Source organism: Protopterus annectens, chromosome 9.part0 (assembly GCF_019279795.1).
Source record: "Protopterus annectens isolate FY-2018-M chromosome 9.part0, PAN1.0, whole genome shotgun sequence".
NCBI classification, from domain to species: Eukaryota; Metazoa; Chordata; order Ceratodontiformes; family Protopteridae; genus Protopterus; species Protopterus annectens.
In genome coordinates, this window is record NC_056743.1 from 238,731,326 (window position 1) to 238,753,776 (window position 22,451).

Sequence of the window (22,451 nt, forward strand, 5' to 3'; positions counted from 1 at the left end):
TGAGGAGGGTGCACCCTGTGTTAATTTCTATGACTTGTATTCACACACTTGCCACTGATTGAGATTTTTGACTTCACCTCACTTAAAAATAGAACATATATTTAAAATAACCTGTTTATTATTCAACATGCTGTTTATTTCACAGGCAAAACCTGCAGCATTTCCATGAAGTTACCCTTTGGTTACTGTTATACTGTCATGTTAATGACTACACTCAGAGAAAGCCATTTGGTTGAATTGTTATTGTTGAAAACAACTTGCTAAAAACAACTTTTGCCAATCTTTGTGGCTGCAGGTTTTCCCGCCATTGTGCAATCTTAGAGTTGGTATTTATAAATGGGGGGTGTAGGGAGGGCATGCTTCTGCAAATAAATAAATAAATAAATAAATAAATAACAAAATTGCTTTGATTGTTTTAATGTTTCTTAAAAGTGGAGTTTTTTTCTGAACAAATCGCATTTAAGTGAAACATGCTGTCTCAGGCAACATGATTCCAGTTTAATACTTTTCTGGGTTTTTTTGTAAGCTGTGTATTTTATTTAGGTTTACTTGATGTGAGATTTGTTGAATATGTTAATTTATTACTTTAAAATATGTTTTTTTTTTACTTATATTTCTCTGATGGTGCATGAATGCTTTGTGGTTTCCTTCTCTGCCATGTATTCAGGTAATCTGCTCCATTGGTGTACCATCCACTCTGCAAAAAACTACTTTTAAAGATTCAGGGAGTAGTTAGTCCTTATAAATGGCTACCTTCACCTGCTCTTTCCTCTTCTGTCCTTTCTGTTCAGAAATTACCTCTTCACAGCTTCCAGGTACAGTTTTGTGTGGTAATCTCATGCCTCACTTTGATCTCATGTGAAAGGACCTCTAGCTCATGTATTCTCTGGTCATATTCCCTTCCCTATGTCTTTCTGGTAACTTTTTTCTGGATTTTTCCCAGTAATCTAATGTCCCTCTCCTTACACTTCCTTCAGAACCGCATGCACTGTTTAAGATATACTCTGGCCAAAGCCCTGTAGAGTGGAAGCATTATTTCCTTGCTTCTGGAGTCTATCCCACCAAGAACTCACCCAAGTTTTCTGTGTGCAGCTGTCGGTTCCTTCTCATTTTGCTCCTGGTTGATTGATCCTGGTGTGATCATCTTCCAAAGAACCCTTTCTTTCTTTTTCTTTTGTCAGCAGTTCCACTCCCACCAACTATGATTTACAGCAGGACTGTTGTACCTTTAGTTCAGTACTTTGGATTTGTTTGTACTGCCATCTTTCCAGACACTTGATCAGTATGTTTTCAATCTTCACTAGTCTATTTCCTCATCCTACATCGACATAACTAGCTAAGACATTGCTCCTGTTTTTTATTCCATTAGACGTGTCTAAGACAAATACATTGAAAAGCACTGTACCCATAACAGAACCCTGTGGTATCAACTAATCACGTCTTTCTTCTGCCATTGTCCTCTTCATTACAACCTTCTGTGTCCTACAATTAAACCTTGAAGCTATCAACCTCTGCAACTTAGTTTCTGGTCCCTCATATTTCTATCAGCCTCCTGTCTAAGGTAGAGTCAAAAGCCTCAATGAAGTTTAGGTAAAAAACATCTACTGGTGCTCCTATGCCAAGTTTACTTGTACATAGGTAAATTACATAAGGTTTGTCTAAAGCTCCTACTCACTATAAAGCCATGCTGGTTGCTATCTTGGAAACAATGGTTTTCTAGAATGCTACCAGCCTTTCTCTTAGAATTGAATGCACGACTTTCCCTACCACTGCTGTTAATGCAGGAGAGGAGTACAGCTGCCGAGACATTTTCCTGTGGACCCTTCTTGTTCAAGCAAAATTCACAGCTTCCAGGCCATGCCACTTCTACAACAGTCAGTGGTTAGTTAAAATGTCTATCGGGATCTGCCAACACACTAACCAAATTTCCAAGGACTCCAGAAGACCTTGTAGTTTGCCCTCCCTAATGGCAGCCAATTCCCTTTGTTCTCCCTCTCTGTTCTAAAGTCTGTCTATTCTCCCCATTTTGTCTTGTCTCCCAGTTAGCATGCCTTAAGTCTGTTTAATTTTCACAAATTTGTATTTATTTCACTTCTCTCTGTAAGGGTATGTTGATAAGGTTATAGTCAACAGATAAAACAACCATTCTTTTAAGGTGTGCTGAGAGTAGTGGTCTTTTTTTATATTTTTCTTGTAATTCCTGCTTTGATTAAGCACTGTGAAGGCAGACTATATCTTCAGGACTGTTCTACAAGTACTGGCAGTTGGTATTTCAGTCTTATGTCTCTGTTTCATGAATGAATGTGTTCATTCCTTCATTCACTTACTCATTCTCAGAATACCAGCTTTATCAAAGTCCATGCCTGTAGTAACTATACCCTATTCTGGCACTCGTTTGGCATAAGGCAGAAAAACTAATTTTAGTTTGGATGACAGTCTGTTGCTCAATGTGTAGAGATAAATGCAATCATTCACAAATGGCACAAATCTATAGGAATTTGGTGAGTTTCCAATTAACTCACAGCATATTCATGGGATCCTTCCACAGCCTAAAGATATGTTGTAAGCACTATGAGTCACTGCATTCCTCTTAACCTCTTAGTGCAAGAAATCTGGACAAAACCTGAAATAATGGGGGGACTTCCAAGATGGCTGCACATTGAGTAACAACTTAATTTTACCTCTAACAATGTGAAAATACAAACTCAGAAGAGAGAGACAGTAAACTTTTATTTTTGGGTAAATTTCAGTAACTTGCTAGTAAGTGAACTGCCTGGATACCAGCAAAAAAGAAATTCAGAGAACCTGAAAAAAAATCAATCACAAAAGGTGAGGAAAAAACACTGACTGGGAAGAATTCTGCAGCTGTTCAACAAAAAGCAGTGCAAGCTCCAGCTTTGGTGAAAGTCATGACTTCCAGTAACCTACAGGAAAAAAATAAGTCAAATGTACTTAGAGCTGATTAAAATAAACAAAACACTGAATGAGCATATCAGTTCAATAAAAAATGATGTAAAAATGGAGGAACCTTTAAAAAGCTATTTAGATGAGATGATAAAACTGCAAAATCAGAGGTCAAAATGAAGAAAGGGCTGGCTGAGTATGAGACTGCTTAAAAATAGATGTTTCAAAAAATAATAGTATTAGAGGACAGGGCATGCAGGGAAAACCTGAGATTTTCTGATGTACCAGAGAAGCTGGAAGGAACAGACTGTATTAGTTATATGAAAGCACAAATAAGCAAATGGACTAGTACTCCACAGCAGGAGTTGTTAACTTTAAGGGCACATCGTGTCTATGCTCCAAACCTAGCCATGAGAAACAACCTAGACCTTTAGTAGTAAAAAGGCAATCCTACCAGTAGAAGGAGTTGATGCTTACAAAAGTGTGGCAGTAGGACAAAGTACTAAAAGTGGGAGACAGTAGAGTATTTGGCTCCATGTTTGGCTACTGCAAAGAATTAAATGTGAACGGCTAAATCTTGAAAGGAAAAGAGCAAAACAAAAAAGGAGTGAACAAGGACATTGATGAAAATAAATTCATCCATAGTTGGCCAACAACTAGGAGGTAACATGATGCATACTGTAAGTGAAGGGAAACCTTTTAAATTTGCCCTATTCCCCACTGTATTGTGATCTTGGAATTGGTACATATGAACAGTAAAGGTAACTCTTGCCAGCACCGTTTGGTTTTTACTGCAAATTGGTACATATAGTTGGGGGAGTGTGGGGGGCACAGCCTCCCCACCTTGGTTGTTTTTGTTTGCACTGCTGGCCAACTATGGCCTTTCGATGCATTTCATTTCAATGATGTCCTTGGTCACTGCTCTTTTGTTTCACTCTTTATCATTCGAGATTTAGGCGTTCACATTTTATTGTTTTTGGTAGTCAAACATAGACCCAGAGTATTTATGGAATATGATTACTCACTGTACTCCAGGCAGAAGAGCAAATGTATTCCACTAATCAGGGAATGTCAAGAAACATGCATGAGATTCAAGCTGCTGTAACCAGCTATTTCAGAATATTCTTTTCCTGGAGGGACAAAATATTTTTTTGATGCACAGTACACTAAGGAGAAACTACAAAAGTTTGTCCATAAAAGTGAGTTATGAAATAGAAGAATATTCATCTTCTGGTAATAAAGATCACAGAGAGACTGTAGCAATGAAACCTTTTCCAATGTTTCAATGGAAATGTCTGAGAGACAGAAAAAAGCAAAAGTGTTGACTATAAGAACCAGGAGTATGTTGGAAATTAAGCACAGACTGGATTTGGGAGATTGAGATCAACAGAAATAAAATAGCAATGCATAAACTGACACATAAATCTAGGGTTACAAAGCATTGATTATATTTGTGAAAAAAATGGAAATATTGGACTTTTTTGACGTTGTTAAATTTGTAGGGGAATCTAAAGCATATGACTTACTTCATGCCATTAATGTTTGGACGATCATTTAGGCGGGAGGAAAGAGTTAAATGTAAGCAAAACAAAATTTTGATCTTAATAGTTGTGTTTTTATAATTCATTATACAATCTGCATGCTATAAAGTATAGTTTTCTAAGATATTTTTTAGTGTATTGGGGATACCAAAGTAAACAGGAGCCCCTGTTGTTTTTTCTCCTTGTTTAGTTTTATGAAATGCAGGCACTGCAATGTGAAAGAAAAGAAAAGTGTGGTCAAAAGAGCAGGATACAAGAAAAAACTGATATGCTTTTTTCACTCTTACATAAAGGAATGATTGGATTAAGGCCCTTGGCTTGATCTAGTAACAAGTATTAAGAGAAAACAAATAAATAAAAAAGAACATTGTCTAACAAATAAATGAGTGATTGTAGAAGCAATTCTTTATCTGGTTCTCATGTCCCCATGGAGACAATTTGATAAAGAAAAATAAAAACAGAATACTTATTTCTTTCAATGGCTAGGAGATAATGTTGTATGAAAGCGTTTTTCCCAGTCTGGGAGAGTAATTAAGATAATACAAAACCAAACAGTACTTAGTAGAAGCCTAGTCTGTGCCATTCGTCTTAGCCTGCATAGCCTTCCTTTTAGGTTAATCCAAGTCTATGAGTGTGGCTTTAGTCTGGGACAACTGATCCTATTAGGAGTGTAAAACTTCAATATTTGAATATGTACACAGTTGTGTGTGTTAGTATTAAGTTAATAGGTTTCAGGGGTGTATTGGGGAGTTGTTTTTTGTTTGAGGACTTTTAATAAAACAAAAAAGTTTTGCAAGATGTGACATAGGCTCAAATGGATATGACAAGAAGCAACTGTATAAAAAATCAACCTGCCAAACATTAGTGTATGCTTGTAACACAAAAGCTGGAACTAGACATTTAAAAAAAGCTGGTACACATAAAAGGGGTGAATAATAACTTTTTAACATAATGATACTTTCTATATTACACTTAAACATAAATGGCCTCACAGATATATACAAAAAGATAGAGTAATGAACTATATAAAAAAATGTAGGGAGCAAATAGCTATGCTACAGGAGGCACATTTGGAAGAAATGAACATGTGAATTTGATGAAGAAACCCTATGATTCAGTAACACCTACACTAAGTGTACACTGTTATGTGTGAACAGACAACACAGACATAACTCACACCTTCTTCCTCCTAATTTCAGTTTTCCTACTGATATTCTTACAGCTTTACATAATGACAGGGATTCATAAAGGTTACCACAAAGTGTTGACTACAAGTACACTTAGTGTAATCTTTCTGAGTGACTAGAAAGCACAACAATGTGGTAAGAATGTTCTTGAATACTTATAGTGTACACTTGGTGTAGCCTTTATTGAATATGGCCAAAGTTTTTCAGTACGGTTATTCTGTGGAATACCTTGGACAAAGGAAAAGATGAGTACTTACACTAATTGCAAGAAGAGCTCCAATAGTGCTAGAACAGGATAAAAATATAATAATGGCAGATCTGTATTACTAGGGGACTACTGGAGGGGGATTACACTGGTATGTATTTATTCCACCTAAAGCTGCTATAATGAAGCTTAAGGAAATTCTATGAGAAATAATTAGCTTTCAGCAGGGAATATTATTTATAGGTAGGGAAAAGAATTTGATTTGCAGCAGTGAAGATGTATCTGGGGGCCCAGAAGGGAAAATATAACAAAAGATGGTAGATTTTTGAGAAATTTATGAAAATATTTGGCATGGAATATGTGAATTCAGTAGTAGGAGTTTGGAGTGAATTTACATATTATTCCCAAAGATACAAAAACTGGTCTAGACCAGACAGAACATATATTTCAAAGGAATGTGTGCATTTAATTGAAAGCATTGATACACACACCAATAACAACAAATAAAAATGCAGGGTAATGAAATAAAAATGAGACACCTGCACTTTCACACCTATCTGTTGAAAAGTTAGTAATTTAAGGAATGGGTGGTGGAAATTATTAGGGAGTTATTAAAGAAGATAGAACTTTCTTCTGAAAATATAGCTACGGAGTGAGATAAAAATAAAGTGTAGTTTAAAAATAGGATGGAAATAGAAAGAGATATGGTTAAGAAGTAACAAGAATTATCTATAGGGACTGGCAAATGTTAAAAGTACTGCAGAATAGGGAGAATCTCACATAACAAGAACAGGAGCAACTGCAGAATGCTAAATAGAAAATAAGGGATTGCCTCGATAATATGCATGAGTTTAGAAAGATTAGTGCTAAGCAACTGTTTTCTGAAAATAGCTCCAGAGCAAAAAACCTTTTTGCACAATGACTCAGCAACAGAAAGTAGAAAGGGTTGTCATCAACCGTAGGGAGCCTATAACAAGGAAGATAACAAGATATAATGTAAAGGTATTAGAAATATTTCAAAAAATTTATGAAAGTCTATATAAAGCAGATAAATATAGAAATCAAGAAAATGTACAAATGGCAATGTTTGTAGAAGAATTAAATATGCCAAGGTTAGAGGTAGATGAGGCTGAATTTCTAACAGGATAGAAGGAGATGAGATAAAAATGGTGATATATAACCAATCCACAGGAAACTACTCAGTAATAGAGAGTATTCCTGCGATGGCTGTAATACCTAAAGAGGGTAAAGACCTATCATATACAGACACATTTCAATCCTAAACCTTAATTCTAAAGTGTTTATCTCTATAATGGCTAAAAGGACAGCAAATGTGATGCCAAAATTGATAGAATTGGATCAATGTGGTTTTGTGGAGGGAAGGCAAATATTTGACAACATTACCAGAACATTGATGATCCAGAGGAAAGCAGAATGTAAGACAATACCATTATTGTTGGTAGGTTTGGAAGTTTATGATGAGTAGAGGAATGGAAGGATTTGCATTCAGTGATAAAAGTTTAAGTTTGATTAGGTGGATATATGAGGGATCAGAGGTGAAAATTAGAGTGGGTGCATTCTTCTCTGCTAATTTCTGTTTGAGCAGAGGAATGAGGCAGGGATGTCCTCTTTTCCCTTTATTTGCATTATATTTAGAACCACTGGCAAAGAAAATAAGGGAGTCAGAAATTTAAGGATATAATTTGTATGGTAGCCAAGGAAAGCTGGCTTTGTTTGCAGATGATATTATTTTATACCTGATAAAACCAGAAAAGGACATTTCAGTATTGTGGAACATTTTAAGACAGTTTCATATCGTTTTGGGATACAAAATTAATGAAGCTAAAACAAAGACAATAACTGTAAATTATTTATCCACACACAAATCCATACTTATGGGGACATGATAAAATGAAGTACTTAGGAGTATGGATTAAAAAGGACTCTGATTTGGCAGCTAAGGATATGTGGGAACAGACTAAACAAAAGATAATGCAAAAGCTGAGAAATTGGAAGCTCTGTTTTATTGATATGACTAGCAAGATACAAACAGTTAAAATGCTTTTAGTCCCTTTAGTTTTATGCCTAGTTCAGGCATATTTTTCTCAACCAGAGGAAAAATTGTAGATAGCAATTAATAAAGGGCTAAAGGATTTTATCTGGGAGGGGATGACAGCAAGACTCAAGTGGGATATGCTGGTTCTTCAAACAGAACAAGGCAATCTGGGATTACCATATTTTAAGGGGTATTTCAGAGCTATGCAGTTAAGGCTTCTATATATAGCCCAAGCAGAAACCTATAATTCGAAGTGGAAGAGGATGATGATGAAATGGGGGAAGCTCAAGAAACAAAGAGAGACTGGGGTTTTGGATGCAGATCCTTAAGGAGAATAACAAAAGTCATACAGAATATTATATTCATAAAGTAGCAGAAAGTATTCTAAGAACAAAGCCAACACAGGAATGGAGAAAGGAGATTCTGCTGATAGGGATGACTGCAATTAGAGATACAGATGATAGGCAAGAAGGGGCTGGAATTTATTGGAGAAAATTGGCAAAATAACAAAAGTATTGGGAGCAAATAATTAAAGAAGGAAAGGTAATAAAATGGGAAGAAGCCAATAATTTATTGTGAGTGCAGGCTAGAGTTTGCCTTCCCTATCAAGGATTGATATCAGAGTATAGACAAAGAGAAAGAAATGGGGGATCCTAAGTGAAAGCCCAGCACTAGCAGAGCTTTTATTAGAATCTGGAACAGAAGCAACTGTTAAAAAAGGAATAATTAGTACAGCATAGAAAATATTGCACAATAACTATAAGAATCAATCACAGGAGTTCAGAAAGGATTGGGAAGACAGACTGGATAAGCAATTCACAAAGAAACAATGGGGGGATATATGTATGTCTCCCAAATATGCAACAAAGTAGAGAAGATTTAGTATCATTTTTATACCCCAAGTAGACTCCAAAACATTGTTCCTCAGGTAGATAGCAAATGCTGGAGGTATGATGGGGAAGAAATAGATAATTGGGAACCTATTCTTCTGGGAGTGTAATGAGTTGTCAGACTTTAAAAATTCCCTGCAGTTGACTCTATCAGAAATACTGGGTGAGCAAATTTGTATGACTATAGAAATGATTTTTTGAGCTATGCTACAGAATCAGAATTGTCTACACATAATAAGATTGTGCTGAGTCTAATTATGGTGGCTGCCAAAAAGCAATTACTAATAATTGGAAATCAAATCTAAACCAACTGTACTAGAAGTAGTGACAATGGTAAGAGATAAAACAACTGGAAATGGGATCTTTATAAAAGGGTAGGAGCAAATTACATTGGAAAAATGGAAATTGTGGGAACAATACATGCCCATGTGGAACAAGGTTTAAAAGACGGCAGGATATGAATGAGCTCAGTCATGTTTGACTGACAGGGACTACATAGATTATAAGTGATGTGTAATGTTTTTTAACTAAAATTATGTCTGCATGGTTTGTTTTCATTTATATAAATGTATCATTGCCTATGTCACAAGTGATAATTTCATTTTTCTTGTAAAAAGTTGTTAGAATAACAGGATTTGTCTTAGCATGCATTTTGTAAAACGATATGAAGTCTAAAACTCAAATCTATGCCATTATTTACTGACTCCAATCCTCAGACCACCCCAGTGATTTGCCAAAAATCTGATTTTATAAGAAGTACACCAAAAATATGAGGAGGTGGGAAGCTTTGGCAGAGATATGGACAAGTTCATACATACACTATTATGATTAGCTCCTCAGAGATTATCAACATCTGAGATGGAGGTGGGAAACATTGGCAGAAATATTGCCAAGTTCAGACATTCACTGTTATGGTGTGCTCCTCAGACCAATGTGTGATGTATCTTTATCCATTATTGCTTCTCCACGTCTGATAATTTCATAAGGAAGCAAGCAGACCTCTATAATTAGGCAAAGGCCTCATTTACCATTCCATGAAAGACTGCCTTTAACTAGAGATCTAACTTATGCAGTGTCACAACTATAGGCATAGAGGATCATGTACCAACTTTGCAAATATCATAAAAGGAACACTTTTGACAAAGGCTGTGAAGCTTGTAGCTGCTCTAGTGTGATGAGTGTTAACAAAATCCTGCAAGAATTTGCTTACATCATCACAGCATTTCTTGATACATGTTGTGGGTGCATATCTTCATAAAAACAGTATGCACCCATGACATGTATCAAGAAATATATTGAAATCAGGGGAGGCTCATGCTATAGGACTACAGGACTGACTGCCCCCCCCTCCCAGGTGTGGAAAGAAAAAAAAACAAATCGCAAGTCCCGGAAATCCAAACAAATCGCAAGTCCCGGAAATCCGCGCATGCATGCTTCGCATTCCTGGAACTCACAGGAATCTGGACTGCTACAACAGCAGTCCGGATTAGTAAGAAGGCATCTCTGTAGTCAAATGCCCAGAATTCTATGCGGTGATGACTGCATAGAATGGAAGACATCTGGACTGCAACATCTGCAGGCCTGAGCATGCATTTTACTGAAGTAGCTGATCTTCCGCTCACTGCTGAGTAGTTGCTGAATGCATCAGTTAGGAACACATATTCCTGCCGAAGAATAAGGAGTTTACAGTAAGGAAGCTTATTATTTTCTATATATTTGGGGCACTGCTGATCCTGATTATTATTTATAGGTTGATAACTTCGGTATTATAATGGCTTCGGGAGGAAAGTACAGTAATTGTTTAATTTCTGAAGAGTAGAGTGAATGATAGAATAAAACTGTAAACCATGAGTCACTCTGAGTTTTATGCGAATATGGAGTTTTGAAATTAGCTTTCAGGTTCCTCCTCCCCTTGATTGCCTTGTACATGTGTTTTTTGGTTATGTCAGTAAAGTACTAAGATAAGTGGAGGCCTTTGCAGAGTAGCAGCAGGCTAACTGGCCGGTAAATATGTGATGCTGTATTCTCCTGCCTTTTCAAAAGGGAAGAATGATGTTTGCCGGTAGGCCTGAGACCTTTCTTATAGTTACAGAGGCTGGAAGTATTGAGTGGAGGAGAAATCACAGTTTAATTTTTTTTCCTGTTGTGCCATTGTTTGCCTCCAGTTCAGGATTCTGCAATGTCTCAAAATGTATATTGGATGAAACTGAAACTGAGTAGTCGTATAGTCCTGCCTGTTAAAAAAATATGTCTTTTTAGTGTAGTGGTTGGTTGAGTTTGTATGAATCTTGTGAGTCTTTTTTTTTTTTAATCATGATTTTTGGGTTGATCTGTATTTGGCTATGTAAGAAGTAGAAGTAGAGCATAACATTTTTTGCAACTGGCTAAATGTTGCATTTACTGTATGGTGCACAGTGATTAAGCTATTTGAGCTAATCTTTGTAATTCTTAAGAATTGAAATTTTTTTCTGGTATGATTGTCTCCGTCTCAGTATTTGTAATAGAAAACTACTGATTAAACACACACAAGATACACTTTTGTACTGGCATTATGGGATGATGAGGGATGCTTGTTGTATGATGATGAAACGCTTTTTGTTTTAAGCAGTTTATATTAGTAGTTGCAGTTTTTTTTTCTGAGGCATAAGGAATTTGTGGAATTATTAAGTTTCCCAAGTGAAAATTACTGTCATTTAAGACACTTAATTGTCAGATGAAAGGTTATAACAGGAGTTCATTACAAGTAGTTCTTAGTTGTACCAGTGGTTTAGAAACTCGATAAGTATAGGTGTGTATATGTGTTGAAAATACTTTATATATACCACCTTCTTTACGGTGTCTAGGAACTGAAGCATTTTTTTCTGGTCGTGTGATGGTTTCACAGTAGCGTTTCAACTGTTCTGTTTATTTTATCTCACAGTTTAATTATGCTGTCTACCCACAGGTTCGTAGTTGTTGTAAGGTATTGTTCACATGTTTTAAAACTGGTAGTCTTTAGTTCCCCATGCAGTGTTTGAGATTCCACTTTAGATTCAGAGTGTATTTTATTCTGGACAGTGTTTATGTTGTGAGCATTTATGATATTTGTGCTTACCAAGTGTTTAACATACTTTGAGTACCATGTGGGACAAGTTTGTTACATTTATTTCAGTTGATAAGCTGCCAAACAGTTAATACTGTTGAGCATTTTATGTGTGGCGCTTACCAGGCTGGTCAGTGTAAACTGTCAAATAGAAATGGGATGGGTCTGTCAACTTTTCCCTTTTTTTTCTTTGGTTAACTAAATATAAAAATAAAATGGTTACAATCTGGTGTTGGTTCCTGCAGTGGTGCATTCCAGATATAAACCTCCAGATATAAATGAATCTTACAGGGCACTAGGCAAGTAGAGGTCCCCTTTTCATGGGTTCATAGGTGTGTACTAGGCAAATGGCCCTGGGGCCTTTACAAGCCTAGCCCATAGAAGTGCCATGGTTAACAGTACTAATATTAAAAAGTGTCCCTTCTTTGACAGGTTCCCAGCTGTATTGTGTGGCAAATTTATATTTTTGCATCACATTTTTGGTCCGTTTTTCATAAAATTGTGGTTTTCTGGCAAATCATTAAAGACTGAAGTTAGAAAATAATGACAGACATTTGAGTTTCAGATTTCATACCATTCAGAAAATTCATACTCACGCAAAACCTACTACTATTCTATTATCTTTCTAACTTTATAAGAGTAATATTTAAATATTGTCCTTATTTTTTGGCCTTTGTCCCACTTCTATGTATGGCTTTGTCCAGATTTCTTGCTCTGAGGTTGAGAGGTATGATAAATGTGTCAGAGCCATCACCATCAGCCAGAGACATTACAAATTGTGACATACTTGTTGCACCCCACTCCCCCATTGTAACCTTCTTTGTATTTTGTAACCTTTATTGTACTGTATTGCACATGGAGCTTTTCTCCCTGGGCCTCCACTGAAAATGGGCACTTCTTGGCCCAGTTGACTTCCCCGGTAATCAAACTGAAAATAAAATAAATAAATAAATAAATAAATAAATAAATGTCGTGATTCTGGATGTGTCCAAGCCAGACAAGGAGCAACTATTCAGAGTAAGTGTGCAGAGTATTCCCCCATCCAAGGTCGACACAAGTACGACAGTGGCTTTTCATCTGTCCTTGATTTTGCAGAATGTTCTGGTTTTCTGTCATATTTTTATACTGTTGATTTATGCTTCTTAGTATTCAGAAAATACATGCTGTTGCAGTCCCCTGTTGCTCTGTGTTTAAGTAGCAATGCTTTAATGACCATCAGGTAAGACTGTCTGAGATTGTAAAATGCAAGTAAGCTTTAATAAGCATACTGTTAATGAATTACCAACATTGAAAGCCTTTTTGTTGTTGCCATGCAGAGAATATTTACATAACTAGATAACGTATAAGCCTTAGGTATTGAAATGCATATGACAGTATTTGTACTAAAGGGCACAATTACAGTATTTTCAGAAGTTCATTACATTTGTTGGGACTTGCAGTCATCTTTGCAGGCTTTACCCGTAAGCTAAGCAGAATGCCAATCTATCATGTATGGTCCATAACCTGTGCAGTAATCCTTTAAGCAATTTATCTTGAGCTTGTTTCTTGTTTGCTGTTCATTTTTTACTTTGTGTTTTCCCCATGAAACAAGTAGATAGTTGTTGTCAGGCAGCAGGTCTTTTTTGGATAAGAAACATTTTTACAAGTGGAGGTATCACAGAGATTGCTACTTTTTGCATGTTACTTGGTACTTTTATAAAGCTGAATATAAATTATAATTAGAACTGCAGTGCAAGGAGAAGTGGTTTGACTTGAGTGCTGCTTGTTTTTTTTTTATACTTGATTTTGACTGGCATTCCAGTAATGTAAAAAGTTATTTATTTTTTCATGCCTCAAAACCTTTTTGTTTCCATCTAGATATTAAGTAAGCTGTCATGTAGCCAATGCATTGCACTATTTTTTTCTTCTGCACTTCATTTTGTCTTGATTGGACTTTCATAATGACGGTTTGGCACACAGGGTAGTGTATTTAATTAAAGTTCCAATTGTGGTTTGGGGCATAGCTCCACCCCTTTCTATTTGGCCACACCCTCCCAATTTGGCCCCACCCATTCAGCTGTCTCCTGCAGCCTCCCCTTTGATTTGAAGTCACCAGCCGCCACTGACTGAAATCACAATTTCTTAGAAGCATGAGACTACACAATGATGAGCAACAACTACAGATAGCCTTTGATAATTTGAAGCTTGATTTTTTTAGTGAGGATATAAAGAGAAATACATTAATTCCTGTATAGGTTCAGTCCTAATAGAAAGGGAAAGTGCAGGGAAACCCTATTTCTCAGAGAAAGTGTCTCAAAGTAATACTCAGTATCAGGTCTATAGTATAGTTAAATCTAAGAAAAATAGTACTTGAGTTATTTTGAGCTTTTTGAGTGATATAGGGGCTGTTTGTGATATAATCAAGAAACACTGGAATATCTTACTTACAAGTGATGAACTTAGAGGTTTAATCACTGATGTACCACAATTCTCTTTTAAAAATAACATATCTCATAAGAGGCACATTTGCTATAAGAAACAAGGACGAACACAGGGCATTCTATCTCAGAGACAAGGCACATATACATGTCAGCACTGTAATATTTGTAAATATATATATATATATATATATATATTGGGGTCAGCTTTATACAGCCTCAGCTATGATATTCTGTAGATTTTTGCTTCTATGCTGATTGTTCTTCCAAAAAGCTAGTCTGTTATAGTTTCTGTACTTTATGTGGGGCCTATTCCATTGGTAAGACTAATCGCTCCTTCAGGGAATGTGTACATGAACATATTCGAGACATTAAGAATAAAAAAAAAACAGTGGTATAGCAAAACATATATTGACCTCAGGTTCTCAGCATATGTTTAAATTTTTTGTTCTTGAGTTGTTAGATGAAAATGAAAGGGGAGGTAACATGAGGATTAGGACTGAAGCCTGTTAACAAAAATGGATTTTATACTTTCAAGCTGACAAAGTACCTGGCTTAAATGAAGCAGTATCTTTAAAAGCTTTTTTGTATACCTGCCCCTTTAAGCATTAGGGAGTTTGTGTCTTGTCATCACCATTAATTAATTGTACATATTGAGCTGCCTTTGATTGGTTGTTTTTTATTTAAATTTGTATACTTCATATTTTGTAGTTGTCTGATGAAGAGGGCTTGTACCTTGAAAGCGCTTACCAGCTGTTTTATTATGGTTTTATTATTTTTGTATCATTATTAAAACGTTTTATTCAGCCTACCTTGGACCTAGCATTGGTTTGCTTTATTTATTTATTTTTCATTTGTATCATTGCGAGGACCCTGTGTCTAGTTGCATTTTATTTCTATATATACATTCTGAAACAAGTTTCTTCTGCATGGCTAAAACTTCAACATCCATGCAGAGGAATGCAGACTGATATGGGAGGAATAAAAAGCTTTGCCACTCTGCTGATCTAAGAAGTCTTCGCTCATTTACAAGATGAAGGTCCATTTCGAGAAATGAGAATCGGTGTTATCATTGATAATTTATAAGAATTAAGTTGAATGAATAAGCCTTGTTGCCTGCTGTCTTCTGCGGGACCCTCAGAATGATAAGAGAAGGACACCCTTTGATCTCTTGTCTTCAGAAGGACCTTCATAATGATAAAGGAAGGTTAAAAGATGTACTTAACTTGCCTTGATCATGACTGAAGTAAAACATCTTATGCTCAGCATTTTTTTCACTTAGACATTTTCTGGAACAGCAAATAGGTCCTTGCTGGGTTCCCCAAAACAGATATCAGAAATATAAAAATCTTGTGATCAAGTTCAGTTTTGGATCTATTGCTACAGATCTGTTCACTGCACCTCACAAATCTTTTCGCTCACCGGGAATGTGTATCACAGGTGCAGAGTGTGCACTTACTTCTAAATGGATAAGATCGCCCTGTATAACTGACAATAGCAGATGCTTTAAAGTCCACAATAATGTGTTACTCTCTGATACTATATGGAGAGATCTTAATCTTAGAGTGCTACAAAAACCTCAACTGCATGTCCTACTGCCAAAAACTTTTGCAAGATTACGTGAGTCTCCACCTGTGCTGTGACTACATTCATTACAAAAAGCAAGCACCAGGTAAGCTCCTCAACCCAGATGCAGTGTATCCTTTTTTTAGTACTTTGATGCATGGGAAAGATTTCTGGAGGGCCTTCTCATGTTCTTCTAGCCTTTTGCAATCTAAAAGTGAATTGCCTTGATCAGAACAGGAATAAAAGGAAACAACAAGGGCTTCTTTGTCACAGATTATAGAGATTTCAGTGCAATTTATGCATGTGAACTTTTTGTTGAATATCACAGCAATACTTGCTGACATATGACATTGAACCCACTTGCTGATATATGACATTGAACCTTCAAATGCTATCTGCTGGTGTTTCTTCTGAATATGTGCCCAATATGCCAACAAGCTCTAAATTCTAACCCTTCAGTGAGAAGGTGAATGTATTAAATTACTCTCTGAATACTCTTTAACTTCTGATATATAGCTTAAAATTTCTCGGGACTCTTCTCCCCATTTCTTGCTTCAGTCCTTGCTTCACTCCGACATGTGTTTGTGATGTAAAAATCTTAACCATTATACAACAAATTTTATTTTGTTTTATCTTAACCATTATGCCAAACCCTCAAAATTATATTGTGCTGGATTCAAACCCTGTATCATTTGTACTCTAAACGAGCTCACTGTTCTTACACCTGCTGCCACATGCTATGTAGTGAAGTGAGGATTACATCCATAGTTTCCTTCTACATGTATTTGCTTAAGAAAGAAAGCACAAATATTGGTAATATAACTATTACCCACCTTTCCCAAAGGCACACTGATAGATTTTGGGGAAATACAAGTATACAAAGTGACCATAAAATCAGGCTCATATTTATAATCACAGATGGGATAGTATCTGGCTCATTGTGAATTGCTTACACTATTAATTAGTCACTGGTTGTCTTCTAATTGACATTCTAAAGGTTGTTTTCTTTCTTTATTTCATTTTGTGGAGATATTCAGTTAAGAAACAATTTTATTTAAAACAAAAAGTGCTGTATCTCAGAACATGAAAGCCATAAAACTATCTTGAGTCTAAAAAAGAAGTACAATAAAACATCATTAAAGAAAGCTGTTAAAACTCTTAAAAAGGTGCAATGAAATTGAATTTGACTGGTTTGGAACTAATGTATGCACAGCACATCAGCTTTTGTATGATTCTGCCTTCTTAATTTCATAAGTGAATAACTGATTTAATTTAATTTTTTCTTACTACTGGATTCAGTCACCTGCTTATTAAAACAGCCTGGTCAATTTACAATTCACTGCTAGAAAATTCTGGCTACTAATTTTACCATACATTATACCATGGTATCATGCAGAATAAATTAATCAAAGATGCCCTGTGTCCACAATATGTACTTGGCTCTCCACAACTCACAGGAGTATAAAATAACTCTGTGGGGTACCTAACCTCAGACTATCTCCCTGAATGATTCTGGTACATGTTCAACTTGGCTATAGTCTAACTGAAAATAAGGAAAAATAATTTTGTATTTAAGTGCAGTATTTAAGTAAATGCATTTGTGATCTCGCTGTTCAATCGATCACTAGTTCTGAACACACCTAAACCCATATTTAACAAGAGTCCTAGCTTTTTCACTGAATGACTCCAATGAATTTTCAATCCTTATTTATCTTATATATGTAATGTGGACATCTGTGTTTTTTACCCCCTACAATGAGTAAATATCTACATTATCATCTCATTTAACCCAGCAATATGTTTTGGTTCCTACAAGCTTTTTCCTGGGACAGTCTTAGTTTGTCTTCTGTGAACCTTGGTTATAAACAAGACAGTCACTAGCAGTATAACTAATATATCTGCATGTATATATATATATATATATATATATATATATATATATATATATGTGAAATATATCCTCTGGGTACACGTCTCTGGACATAGCAGTCCCGTAGTCCTTATAATATGAAAATGGTGGTTGTATCACATTTAATTCACATCCCCTGCTGCTGTCATTTCATTGTGAAAGAACTGTAAAACATGATATCAGATTGCTACAGTAAGTATCTGCTAAATGGTTATGCTGCAGCAACAAGTTTTCACACATAGTAGGTCATGATCTCTTTTGCCTAATCAGTGAAGACACTGATATTTCTTGGGATGATTCAGTCAGTCACTGGGCAGTGACAAACTGATTGTTGTGCACCTTTTGCGGCCATTTGAATTGAAAAATTCTTGTAAATGTATATACTATCATAATGGAAAGCATCTTTAGCACATATTTATTTTATTTTGTGCTGACTCTCCTTTAATTCTACAAATCACAGACTTGGTGCATGACTGCACATTAAGTATAAGAGCCTAATGTTCTGCACTACACATTTATTATTCTTGCCCAGTTTGTTATCTTCTGTAGCTATACTGGATATGCCCGCATACACTCACACTTATTGAATACATGTAAATCTGTTGCTAAATTCATAGTAGTATAGGGTTAACTAAAACACTGCTACCTGTTAGCCTCACAACATATACACTATATATTTATATATATATATATATATATATATATATATATATATATATATATATATATATATATATATAAGTATAATGTATTATGAAACATGGAAAGGTATGACAAGAACATCAAGTGCAGGTAACAGAAAGTATCACTGCACATGCATAATATTTGAATCTTGTAGATGCATAACACCTAAAACAACAACAATAGGCCACAACCAACAATTACACAACACCGAGGAAACTACTTAGCAAAAGCCAATGTCTGACGTTAGCATTTTCCTCTAAGTTCTCTATGTGGAAAAAAAATCCAGTTAATACAGAAATTTCAGACATTATACGAAAACAAAATACGATATTAGAGTAATGTAATCCTAAAACTTCAAATGTTACAAATGAGAAATCTGGTATGACAGCTGTATTTGTATATTATTTACCAATGCTTTTAAGTCTAATTCTACAGCACCACTCATCTTATTAACATGCTTGGCAGCATGCCAGTCACTACTAGGCATGCCTTTTCTAAATGATCTGTTTCATTATAGATGGGTTAAATGTAGTATATGTCACAAATGTATTATAAAACTCCAGCAGGCAGACAATCTATTCTGACAGAATATGAAGAAAGATTTGGAATCAAACACAACAACGAAAGATCATTTTTCACTTCCCTAATGTTAACTTACTGCATATGTGAACAGTGCAATATACTATGTTAAAAGATGTGTCTGCTTTGTTTTTGTATAGTGATAACTACAATATTGTTTCTGAAAAGAATTTTGACTCAACTGGTTTTATCTGAATGAACTTCCAATGACTTATTTTTTTTTGTTACTGACAGACTGATGAAAATTAAGGTTCAATGTTTTACTGCATGCACTTAAAAAAAGATAGAACTTTTACTGTTGTTATTGTAGTAACAACTTAAAGTTCATCTAAGCAAACGTACAAGCACAAAAGTATGCATCAGTTAAAAGTGTGACAAAGGCAGCTCTTTTCACTCACTCACCTGCCAATATGCCTAAAATGTTTATGTAATGCAGATGACTATGAGAAAGTTAAACATTTTACTTACTTTAGAAAGATTTTCCCAAAGTTTGCTTCTCCTTTAAAGGATACATTGGGCTATAACAGATGGTTAGGTCACACAGGACTGATCAGGCGATGCTTACATTTGTAACGCCCAGTTATTAATGCATTATCCCAGGCTTTGATCTGCCAAGTACTGTCATGTTACTGGAATGTACTGCATTTACATCAGAAGAATGATCTATCAAATCAGGCATCGTCTTGATTTAATTATTCACTCTGCATGAACTGCACTATTAATTTTTTACAGCGAAATCCCAATGGAAGCAGTCTCTATTATGAAACTGTTTATTTTTCTCACATAGTTATCTGCACTAAAAATGCTAACTATTTCTAAAGGCAAAGGATAAGTAAAACAAACATAACATTTCCATAAAACTTCCATAAATTGGGATACTTCTGATTAGATAATAGAGTTGCTGTTGTCCTGTCTGCCCAAAGTATGCCTGTGTGTGCGTGTGTATGTGTGGTTTTGTCACCTCTCATATTTTTTGGTCTATTCCTAATAAAATATGTGTTTTGGCAGATCATTCGGTTTTGAAATCCCTCTATAATGACAGTCATTTGAGTTTAAGGCTTCATAACCTTCAAAAAATGTATACTACTGCAAATCTCGTTATTCTAGCAACTTTCTAAGTTTACAGGAATAATAGTTAAACTTTCTCCCTAATTAGAGCCTTTGTCCTCCAGTTATTCCTGTCTCTGTCCAGATTTATTATGCTCTAAAGGTATGTATGTGTACTCTTATTTGCTATTGTGGATGTGGAGTAGTGGGCTAGGGTGTGCCTACTGAGAGAAAAAGTATACATATTCAAGGCTCTATGATAAGTGACCTGCATCTCAGGGAAACAATGTTGATTTTCAAACAGAGAAATGATAAATGAGCTTATTAATTATAACACTGATACCTGGCTGCTGTGTCATATTTTGCCAGGTTGCTGCCTTTCTAAACCACTGCAATGTAATCTTAAACAACCTGCCTTTTACATATACCAATAAATGCTCAGAAGAAAAGATGTCCATTATGCAGACAGGTTGAAGTTTTACTTGCACAACAGACCACTTAAACATTTATGTTCTGTTCCTGCAGTTGTCACTTATGACATAAACTGTTCCAAAGATTTTCCTTATAATATTTTGCATTTGATGTTGTGGAGCCCATCACTTTTTCTTCAATTTTTCTATAATTTCTACTTTAATTATTAATTGCAATGTATACGCTCTTTTGTTACTTCCATGGGAACCTTAGCAACTACTCTATTGCCTCCTCTTTACCTGTTTCTATTTGTCTCTATCTTCTAAGATTCACTTTCTCTTCCCCCACCCTCATCACCATGTTTTCTCTCACTGACTCCATCTCCTACTTCTTTTCCTGAGCACCATATCTCTCCCTCTTTGCCCCCTCTCTCTTTCTCCCTTCACTTCATCTATACAAGGTTCCTATCTACTTTCTCCTTATTAGTATTTCTCTGTAATACAACCATCACTCAATATCTAACAACCAGTTGTTCCAAATTTGTTAACATATTTCATAACTATCATTGTTTATTAACTTACAGTTTAAATTTCTCTAATTTTCACTGTATTTTTATTTTTTTGTTGTTGCTGTTTTTGTTTATGTATCTAAGCTTTTTAACCATGCTGAATAATTATATACATTTTTATTCAACCTCTCTGCCTTCGACATACTTATGTCAATTCTTCATAGTATTTCAGTAAAAAATTTTCAAGGTAGACATTAAGGGATTCTTCTGCCAAAGTGTTGTCTGCTACTTGACAACTTGGTTTATAAACAGGTGCTAACATTATACGATACATTACACAATACCTCAATTGAGTTTGGGTAGGTAAATGACCTTCCTGAAATTGCATTTTTGATTTAATCTGTGAACTTACATTGTTTACTTAATGTGTAAAAACATTCCTTTTTGATTTTGATTTAGTCTGTTTTTTTTCTGGAATATTCATGTAATACTTTTATTTTCATAGATCACTTCTCCCCAGGATTCCCCTTAAAATGGGTTCCACCATACAGTTTGATTTTTTCAGTAAAAAATGTTGATAAATTAGATAGATAGATAGATAGATAGATAGATAGATAGATAGATAGATAAATATATACTATTCACTGGAAAAAGCTACCTGGCACACTAACTCAGAGATCCATCCTTCCTCACCAACTACAGATTCTAACAAATGGCCTCCATTTTGAAAAGGCATGGAAAAACTGTCAGACATAGAAATACTTCAAACAGCAAACCAGTAAATGAAATTTGAAAACATCACTGTGTCTGCATAAAAATTGTAAAAAGAAACATAAAATCACAATCAGGATTGTGACAAACTTGGTGCATTTTATAGTAATGAAATACTAAAAATCAACAGCAATTTCATTACTTATTTATTATCATTTATTTATTTATTTATTTTACATTTGTTTGCAAGGAAAGTCCAACTGGACACATGTCCATTTTCAGTAGAGGCCGGGAGAAAAGCTCCAACATTTACCAAAAAGTAATATATGTAACATTTATACAGCACAGATATTAATACAGGATAATACATTTGTAAAAGAAAACTGTGATTACTTACATGAACAAATGTAAATAATATGTCATTTCACACCATAAACAGCAAAGAAAACACACAGCAGAGTATACACTATAGTAGTGGAGTTAGCTATAATTAGACAGCATTCATACAATAGCTTATTTACAATAGAGGGGGATCAGATATGATTAGGTAGTAGTAGTTGTAGAATGTAATAGATGGTTAGCAGTGGTAAGTTGACAGATCTAGTTATGCTTAGTAGATAAGAGTAAGGTTATGGGCAGTAGTATCTTTAAGAGAGTGCTGGTTTTAGTCTAGTCAGTGGTACTGCAGGGACATAACCACTTGTTTATTAAGTGAGTTTTTAGCAATGTTTTAAATTGAGAGAGGGTTGGGGTA

At 35.3% G+C, this 22,451-nt stretch overlaps 1 protein-coding gene across 4 annotated transcripts in view; it reads right to left on the reverse strand.

The window, feature by feature from the left end:
• DENND2B (DENN domain containing 2B) overlaps positions 1-22,451 on the reverse strand; it is a 1,438,653-nt gene that overhangs the window by 569,512 nt on the left and 846,690 nt on the right. Inside the window, exon 1 of one of the 4 annotated variants that reach the window (XM_044082816.1) lies at positions 19,489-19,582. The exons of the other annotated variants lie outside the window; for them this stretch is intronic. The gene's annotated coding sequence lies outside the window, so the exon portion shown is untranslated. Of the gene's footprint in view, positions 1-19,488; positions 19,583-22,451 lie in introns of those variants that run through there. 4 annotated transcript variants of the gene reach the window in all.